Genomic DNA, 8902 nt, shown 5'->3' with positions numbered 1-8902 from the left:
CCGTATTGCTTGCGTGCTTTTGTGGGTGTTGAGCCAAAAAATATTGTCACCACGTATATAAATATATGAAAAATGTTTTGCAGCACTGAACTAGTGAAGAAATTGGCCAATTTGAGGCCAAGGAGTTGTCATTTACATTTTCTTTACTTTAAAAGGAGCTCATGGTGGTTTTAAAACAAAAAAAAACAAACATACCTACCATACACCTCTGATCATCTTCACCACTGCCTAGGTGAGCCCATGCCCCTTCCCGTCTCCTTGCTTCCTCTTCCACTGACTGACTGCAGTGGTCCAGTGCTGTCCAATCCGGTCCGGAAGAGACAGCAAGGTGGCTGTCACTCCCAGCATGGATGGCATATCACTCCTGCAGTCAATCAGTTGCTGCTGATTATTTTTATGTGTACGATTGATCTATTAAATTCAAATTTAAAATGATAGTTACCCTCCAGTCCCCAAAAACAAAAAAAGGAAAGCATCCCCCCAGATGGGACAAGTATCAAGCGCTGATGACCACTTCCACTACAGTTGTTACCTTTTTCACTGAAAATTAAAAGCAAAAGTAAGAATAAAAGTGGTGTACTTTAGGGGTGATGAATAACAGGGAGTGCAGTTTAACAGCTAGATATAGAATCACTCATTGTTTGTGGAACATTTACATAATACTAATGACTAATAGCGATATTCATCCTATTGTGGCATGGCGACTGGTCTTGTGATTGATGGGCGGTATGTATCACAGAGGTGGGTGGCCCTGTGATGGAATCCTGGGCGTGTTTTGCTCAGAAGATCTACTGCTGAGGGTTTGGCTATACATTGGGAGGCTTCCAGGTGATTTGGAGAGATGGATGGGTCAAGTCACCTACATACCCACCCAAGGGGGGTGTGTCTGAATACCAAAGATGAAGCCTGTATTTGGTTCTGTATGTTTAAGGACCTGCGGTGATCACCTGACCAATGCATGTGATGTTACCTTACCTGTGGGTGTGGTTAGAGGTTACCTAATGGAGCCTGTGTGTTTGGCACATATTGCAGTGCTGGCTAGTCCGAGCCAGAGGAAGGAAGTCCATAGTGGACGGTAACCGTGAGTGTTACTGACCGGAGTCAGTGAGAGACGTTGTGGGATACCTCTGAGGATAAGAGGTATCCGGGAACCTGTGTGGCTGACACCAACAGGTAATGGACAGGGATCTGTGGTATGGTGACCGGGGTCAGAAAGACTGTGTTTAGGCTATAGAGCCTGCGTGCTGGACATGGCACAGCCTGTGTGCTCACAGGCCTGATGGAGCCAAGCCCTGTTTATGGACATTGTTATTTTGTTTTGCCGGATCTAAAGGCTAACTTACTCTGTGTTTATGCTGCTGGGGATATGGAGCATTAAACCCAGGTGAACTTTTAAGAAAAATTGAGTCCTCCTGTATGTTACATCGCTGCCAAGCAAGTACACCCCAACCCGCTAGTGTTCGCTATGTCACATTATATTTTAAATGTCACACTGAAAGATGAATATGCAAATAAAGTCCGTGGAGCCTCATTTAAGAGTCTCAAACACGGGACTAGCCACATCTTCCTCCAGGGAAGGACCCAGCCAAGGAGTGGCTCCTTTCGGAAACCACCATTACCACCATATTAAGTGGCCCTTTAAGTCAATATCCAGCTCTTTACAAGTTTACAGATATGACAAGGGACTGAAAGATAGTCATAGGCCTTGTGTTTTGGATTGTTGTCATGTTGGAACGTCCAAGTACGTCCCATGGGCAGCTTCCGGGCTGATGATTGTAAATTTGCCTCCAGTATTTGCTCATAACGTGCTGCATTCGTCTTTCCTTCAACTTTGACCAAGTTTCCTGTGCCTTTGTAGCTCACACAACTCCAAAACATCAGCGATCTACCTCCATGCTTTACAGTAGGAATGGTGTTCCTTTCATCATAGGCCTTGTTGACCTCTCTCCAAATGTAACGTTTATGGTTGTGGCCAAAAATTTCAAGTTTGGTCTCATCACTCCAAATTACCTTGTTCTAAAAGTTTTGAGGCTTGTCTCTGTGCTGTTTTACGTATTGTAGGCAAGATACCTTGTGGCATTTGCGCAGTAATGGCTTTCTTCTGGCGACTTGACCATGCAGCCCATTTTTCTTCAAGTGCCTACTTATTGTGCACCTTGAAACAGCCACACTGCTAGTTTTCAGAGAGTCCAGTATTTCAGCTGATGTTGTTTGTGGGTTTTTCTTTGCATCCCGAACAATTTTCCTGGCAGTTGTGGATGAAATTTTTGTTGACCTACCTGACTGTGGTTTTACTTTTACAGAGCCCGTGATTTTCCATTTGTTAATCACAGTTTGAACACTGCTGATTGGCATTATCATTTTCTTGGATATCCTTTTTGTATCCCTTTCCTGACTTATACAGTTCAACTACCTTTTCCTGTAGATCCGTTGACAATTCTTTTGCTTTCCCCATGACTCACAATCCAGAAATGTCAGTGGCTGGATGAAAGATGCAAGAGTCTGTCTGGATCCCAGAAACTCACTCAGCTTTTTTGCACACACACTGATTACAAGCAAACAGGTCACAGGTGAGGATGTTACCTTTAGTAACCATTCAAACCCATTTGTGTAAACTTCTGTGCATGTTATCAGGCCAAAATCACCAGGGTATGTGAACTTTTCATCAGGGTCATTTGGATGTTTTTGGTTGTCATTATGATTTAAAAAGAGAAAACACGGTAGTTTGATAATAAATGGCTTCACCCAACCACTAACCAAGAGTGGAGAAAAAGTTTTGGTGTTATCATTCATATTCTCTGAATAAAGGCCAAGAAAGCAAAAATTCTGCAGGGGTATGTAAACTTTTGAACACAACTGTATAAAGGCAATAGATAATATATGTGCCAATAGATAATATATGTGCATACTACAAACATGCACACAAGTATATACTGTATAAAATAAGTACATACACATAACACATTCATTTACACAATGCCATTTTTGTGATGCACTTGTTGCGATGATTAGAAAGTTGTTTTTTTTGCTTATTCAGTCATCAATGTATCAGCCATAACTTTCCATAACTTTTTTTTTTACTTTGTCACAAGCTGCACTATAATAGGTCTTGTTTTTTATTTTGGAAACCAGCTGAATTTTTTATGTACCATTTTGCCTAACAAGTATGTAAATGATACATTTGAGTAAACTTTATTTTTTTATTATGTCATAGAATCATAGAATTGTAGAGTTGGAAGGGACCTCCTGGGCCATCTGGTCCAACCCCCTGCTCAAAGCAGGATTCGCTAAATCATCCCAGTCAGATGTCTGTCCAGCCTCTGTTTGAAGACTTCCATTGAAGGAGAACTCACCACTTCTTGTGGCAGCCTGTTCCACTCATTGATCACTCTAACTGTCAAAAAGTTTTTTCTAATATCTAATCTGTGTCTCCTCCCATTCAGTTTCATCCCATTGCTTCTAGTCTTTCCTTGTGCAAATGAGAATAAAGTTGATTCTTCTACAATGTGACAGCCCTTGAGATATTTGTAGACAGCTATTAAGTCTCCTCTCAGTCTTCTCTTTTGCAACTAAACATTCCCAAATCCTGCAACCTTTCCTCATAAGACAGGGTTTGCAGACCGGTCACCATTCTGGTCGCTCTTTTCTGAACTTGCTCCAGTTTGTTGATGTCTTTTTTAAAATCTGGCGCCCAAAACTGGACACAATATTCCAGATGAGGTCTGACCAAAGAGGAGTAGAGGGAAATAATGACTTCACGTGATCTAGACTGTATGCTTCTGTTAATACATCCTAGAATTGCATTTGCCTTTTTTGCTGCTGCATCACACTGTTGACTCATATTCAGTCTGTGATCTATTAGTATACCCAAGTCTTTTTCACATGTGCTGTTGCTTAGCCCTATTCCTCCCATTCTGTATATGCTTTTTTCATTTTTATTGCCAGATGTAGTACTTTGAATTTTTCCCTGTTAAAAACCATTCTGTTAGTTGCTGCCCACTTCTCCAGTTTATTTAAATCTTTTTGAATCCTCTCTCTCTCTTCTCTAGTATTAGCTATCCCTCCTAGCTTTGTGTCATCAGCAAATTTAATCAGTTTACCCTCAATTCCTTCATCTAAATCGTTGATAAAGATGTTGAACAATACAGGGCCCAGGACAGAGCCCTGTGGTACCCCACTTGAGACATTCTTCCAACTGGATGTGCAGCCATTTACGACCACTCTTTGGGTCCGATCACTAAGCCAGTTATGAATCCACCTAACAGTTGCCTTGTCCATTCCATACTTAGTCATTTTTTCAATAAGGATTGTATGAGATACTTTGTCAAATACTTTGCTGAAGTCAAGATATACTATATCTACAGCATTTCCTTGATCCACCCAATCAGTGATGTCAAGCAGAAAAAAACCCATTCATCTTTGAGAGTGACGCCGATGGCTATCATTTGAGCACCTGTAGCTGGATGTCTGGCTCATAGCCCATTTTCCTGCCAACACCTTCTGTTTTTTTGTGTAGACACTGTTTAATGCCTCATGCTCTGTAAGTGACATGTAATTTCTCTTGCAGTACAGAATGGCTCACTACACTCCATTCTTCGAATCTGAACAACACCACATGCGGAACACCATGAAAAGGCCACCTTGAGGGTCCTACTCCTCGGATTATGGTGTGGGGTGGCATACTGTACAGTAGCCAGATCACTTTTTCATTCCAGGTATACAACCAGCTCTGTGTTACATTGATTTGGTTGTGGAATTAGTAGTACGGACATTTCTCCAAAGTGTCCCAAGTGCTGTTTTTTCGATATAGTGTGAGCAGATTGCGGGATGCAGTGACAGACAGAAAGCAGAGCAAGGGTTAATAACTGTACTTTAAAAGGGGAATACTCCACGCAGGGAGGTAAATGGTTAACCAGTGTGGTAAACAGTTCAAAGTGTAAATAGTATGCAGCATTAAAGTACAGTAGAAAGGGTATTAACAGTTCTTGTTGGGTCAGCTTATCCTGTCAGAAGTTTCTCAGGATGGGATGAGTCACAGAGCAGGTGACGATGCCAGCAGCGCCTGGCGCAGCACTTGTATGATGGGGTCCTGGAGGTAACGAGGATCCGTTTCCTGGCGGCAGTGGTTGGTCTCCGATACCTTCCGCTGAGCCCCTAGTCTATATACTAATGTGGCCGGGGGAGTGCGAGCCTCCGCACTATCTGAGCCCAACGTGGACGGCGGATATACACTGGGGAATCTGGGCGCAGATGGCGGTCCTGCACCCGGTCTCTTTTAGGCGACGCGCAAGGTATTCATGGCCCCGAAGCGTTTGGCACCTAGCTTCGTGGCGACCAACGGGCACACTGCACGTCTCTCCTCACAGTCTCTACCAACAGTGTAGGCAATGCTCGGGCGCAGGCCTGTGCTGTACGGATGCTCGAGGACCGGAGCACTCACGTCTCTGCTGCGCGCTGTCTGTTCCCGCCAAGTCTGCCTGTTTCCGCACGCGCTGAGGCTGTAAACCCTTAGCCACACCTTCTGCTTCCGCATGCAAGGATTGGTTCGGACCCTTAAGCTTTCCCCTGGACAATAGAGGAGACAGCCCCGACAGTTCCATAACCGGCACAGAACAGGTACCCGCGACACGGTCCTTCTTACAATTACACCAGGACATATGTTCCTGTGCCACTGTGAGCAGTCTGAATGGCCTAAACGTGCTATCAAGTCCTGCACCATTTCTGGACTTGTCTCCCATCATGCACATCTGGGACATCATTGGTCAGCAATTGTGCAGGATGCTGCTAGCAGTGGATTTTGATGATTTGCTCAAGTGCATTCAGCAACGCAGAACATTCCTCAGACAACAATTAACCCCTTTACCACCGAAGGTGGCTTGCACGTTAATGACCAGGCCAATTTTTACAATTCTGACCACTGTCCCTTTATGTGGTTATAACTCTGGAATGCTTCAACAGATCCCGGTGATTCTGAGATTGTTTTTTTCAAGACATTTTGTACTTCATCATAGTGGTAAAATTTATTTGAAATGACGTGTTTATTTGTGAAAAAAATGGAAATTTGGCGAAAACTATGCAATTTTCAAACTTTGAATTTTCATGCCCTTAAATCACAGAGATACAGTATTTTGTTTTTTTTTCTATTATTATTCTTTATTTTTAAAAATATATATATATATTTTTAGATTATTAACAAATTTTTTTTTTAATTTGTCCCACTATGGGACTATTATTTTTGCAGGCTGATCGCTTGTATAGCATGGGGATGCAGCAGCATCCCTGTGCTATGCAGACTATCAGCTCTGCGCTGACAGATAAAATTGCTGATCATGCTCTGACAACATCGGGTCACCATGGCAACGATCGGGACCCCACATGACGCCGCGGGGTCTCCGATCCAAGGGCAGATGAGCTGTCATCTCTCTGCCAGCTCACGGAATGCTGCAATCTCATTCGATCACAGCAGTTAGGAGGTTAAAGTACGGGATTGCTCCTGGCACTTAGTGGCGGGTGTAAGCTGTCAGAATCAGCTGACACCCGGTGGCAATTGTGCCCGCACAGCCTGTGTGCGTGCACGATCGCGTGGACGTAATAATCCATCCCGCACCAATAAGGCCCAGGGCGCGCGTGGACGTATTATTACTGACAATGTCGGAAAGGGGTTCATAACCTCATTGATAGCAACCAAGCCTGTAAGGGCAGGGTTTTCTATGTGTCCCGCTCATGTTCGATACTGAATAAATCGAGAAGATTTGAAAATTTTGTTTCCATTTTTCATCATTTGCATATCAGTAACGTGTCTATCCATCCTGTGATTTCCATAATTTCATGACTTTTTCTTCTTGGTGTTGCCATTTCAATGTTGAGTAGTACCTGAAGGTATCCACTGAGTACAGACAGATGTCGGGGGCCTCTTCTCCATCGTCTTGAGTTGGAACAGGAGAAATTTACACCTGGAGAAAACAGAAGGAACATAGCAGCGTCCTGAGATCCATGCAGTGACTCCGGACCCCCCCCCACCACCGCCTTTGTGGTTGCATTTGCGGCACATCCTCACCTGGCCTCACCCTGCTAAATATGAGGCGTTCCCACACAGCTTATATAGGGTGTGTTACATATGACCTTTTGGAGTTTCGTTCCCTCTCATTTGTGAACTGCTGATTTCGAGAAATGGCATCTGCAATTCTGAGGGACGAATTGAGCTGCTCCATTTGTCTCAACATCTATGAAGATCCTGTGACACTAAAATGTGGACATAACTTCTGCCTGGACTGTATTAACAGCGTGCTGGATACCCAAGAAGGATCTGGAGTGTATCAATGCCCTCAGTGCAGAGCACAATTTAAGTAACGTGCTGCATGAAAAAAGAATATAACTCTATGCAACATAGTTGGGAGTTTTCATGCGACCCAATCAGATCGGCAAGAGTCTGCGATCTGCTGTACGTACTGTATCCATTCACCTGAACCGGCAGCGAGGTGTTGTCTACTCTGTGAAGCTTTCCTGTGTCTTAATCATGTGGAAGTGCACAACAAGTCAGCAGAACACGTCCTCACGGAACCCACCACCTTCCTTCCAAGAAGAAAATGCCTTATCCATAAGAAGGTCCTGGAATATTACTGCATGGATGACGTAACCTGTGTCTGTGTCTACTGCTCCGTTGGGGAACATCGGGGACACCAAGTAACGAAGCTGGAGGAAACTGCGAAGATAAAGAAGGATGAACTTAGACAAGTTCTTCATAAACTAAGTCTGAGAAGAAAGGAGACCGAGGATCGAATCTGGAAGCTACAGGAGCTCAGGGCAGAAAAACAGAAAATAATTACTGATGAAAAGGAGAGAGTTACTGCCTTGTTCCAAGACATTAAAAGACAACTGGAAGAGCTAGAGGACAGAATTATGAATGTGATCTCCAGACGCGAAGAGCAAGTGTCACTCTTACTCGGTGAAAGAATGCAAGAGCTAGAAATAAAGAAGGGTGAGCTGTCTAGCAATATATGTGAAATTGAGGAAATTTGTAGGATGACCGATCCAGTATCTGTCCTGGAGGAATCAGATATCATTGACTTCCATGATGATGAGGAGGGAGATGAGGAAGAAAGTAAGGGATCGGTGATTGATGTTGGTGATCCGGATGAAGGTCTGATCTCCGAAATGTTAAACCGAGATGTATCTATTATAACGTCTTTGCTTAAAAGAATCGATTTGCAGAAAACTAGTTTAGTTCTAGATCTAAATTCAGCTGCAAATAATGTACAGGTATCATGGAACCTGAAGACAGCATCATTGACCAGAATAATACAGAATCGGCCAATGAGACCAGAGAGGTTTTGGGATTATCAGGTTCTAAGCAAAATGACTTTTTCTTCAGGACAACATTATTGGGATGTGGAGGCCAGTAAATCTGCAAGGTGGGTTGTGGGAGTCTGCTATCCCAGTATGGACAGGTTAGGAAAGCAGTAATACATTGGAAATAATAAGAAGTCCTGGGGTTTGCTTAGTCAGAACAATAGTCATCAATACACAGTGATACACAACAAGAATGAAATTACGTTACCTGGAAATGTGTCCTGTAATAGATTGAGAATATACCTGGATTATGAGTCTGGACAAATTTCCTTTTATGAGCTGTGTGAACAACAAAGACACATTTACACCTTTTGTAGCACCTTCACTGAACCCCTTCATGCTGTATTCGGGATATTTGCAGATTTCATAAAGATACTTGATTAAACATTTATGAGATCAATTGTAATGTTCTTAAAGGGATAATCCAGGTTTAGACAAAAGTCTGTAGTCTCTCTATGTCACATCACGCACCCAATGCGCTGCCAAGATTCTCCATTGCCTAGAGTTCATGTGATATGCATACTTACAGCCACATTCCAACTTGACGGGCGCG

General features: G+C 43.2%; 1 long non-coding RNA gene across 1 annotated transcript; it reads right to left on the bottom strand.

The window, feature by feature from the left end:
• Positions 1 to 6341: 6341 nt before the first annotated feature.
• LOC141096118 (uncharacterized) lies at positions 6342 to 8628 on the bottom strand. Its single transcript, XR_012233589.1, has 3 exons — positions 8558 to 8628; positions 7463 to 7702; positions 6342 to 6953 (listed from the first exon to the last, which is right to left on the bottom strand). It is a non-coding gene; the product is annotated as an uncharacterized lncRNA (long non-coding RNA).
• Between the last annotated feature and the right edge of the window lie 274 nt (positions 8629 to 8902).

The sequence above is a fragment of the Dendrobates tinctorius genome, unplaced genomic scaffold (assembly GCF_039654945.1).
Source record: "Dendrobates tinctorius isolate UK_male_01 unplaced genomic scaffold, ASM3965494v1 ptg000071l, whole genome shotgun sequence".
NCBI lineage: Eukaryota > Metazoa > Chordata > Amphibia > Anura > Dendrobatidae > Dendrobates > Dendrobates tinctorius.
Note: the sequence above shows the minus strand (reverse complement) of the source record. Positions and strands in the feature narration are given on the sequence as shown.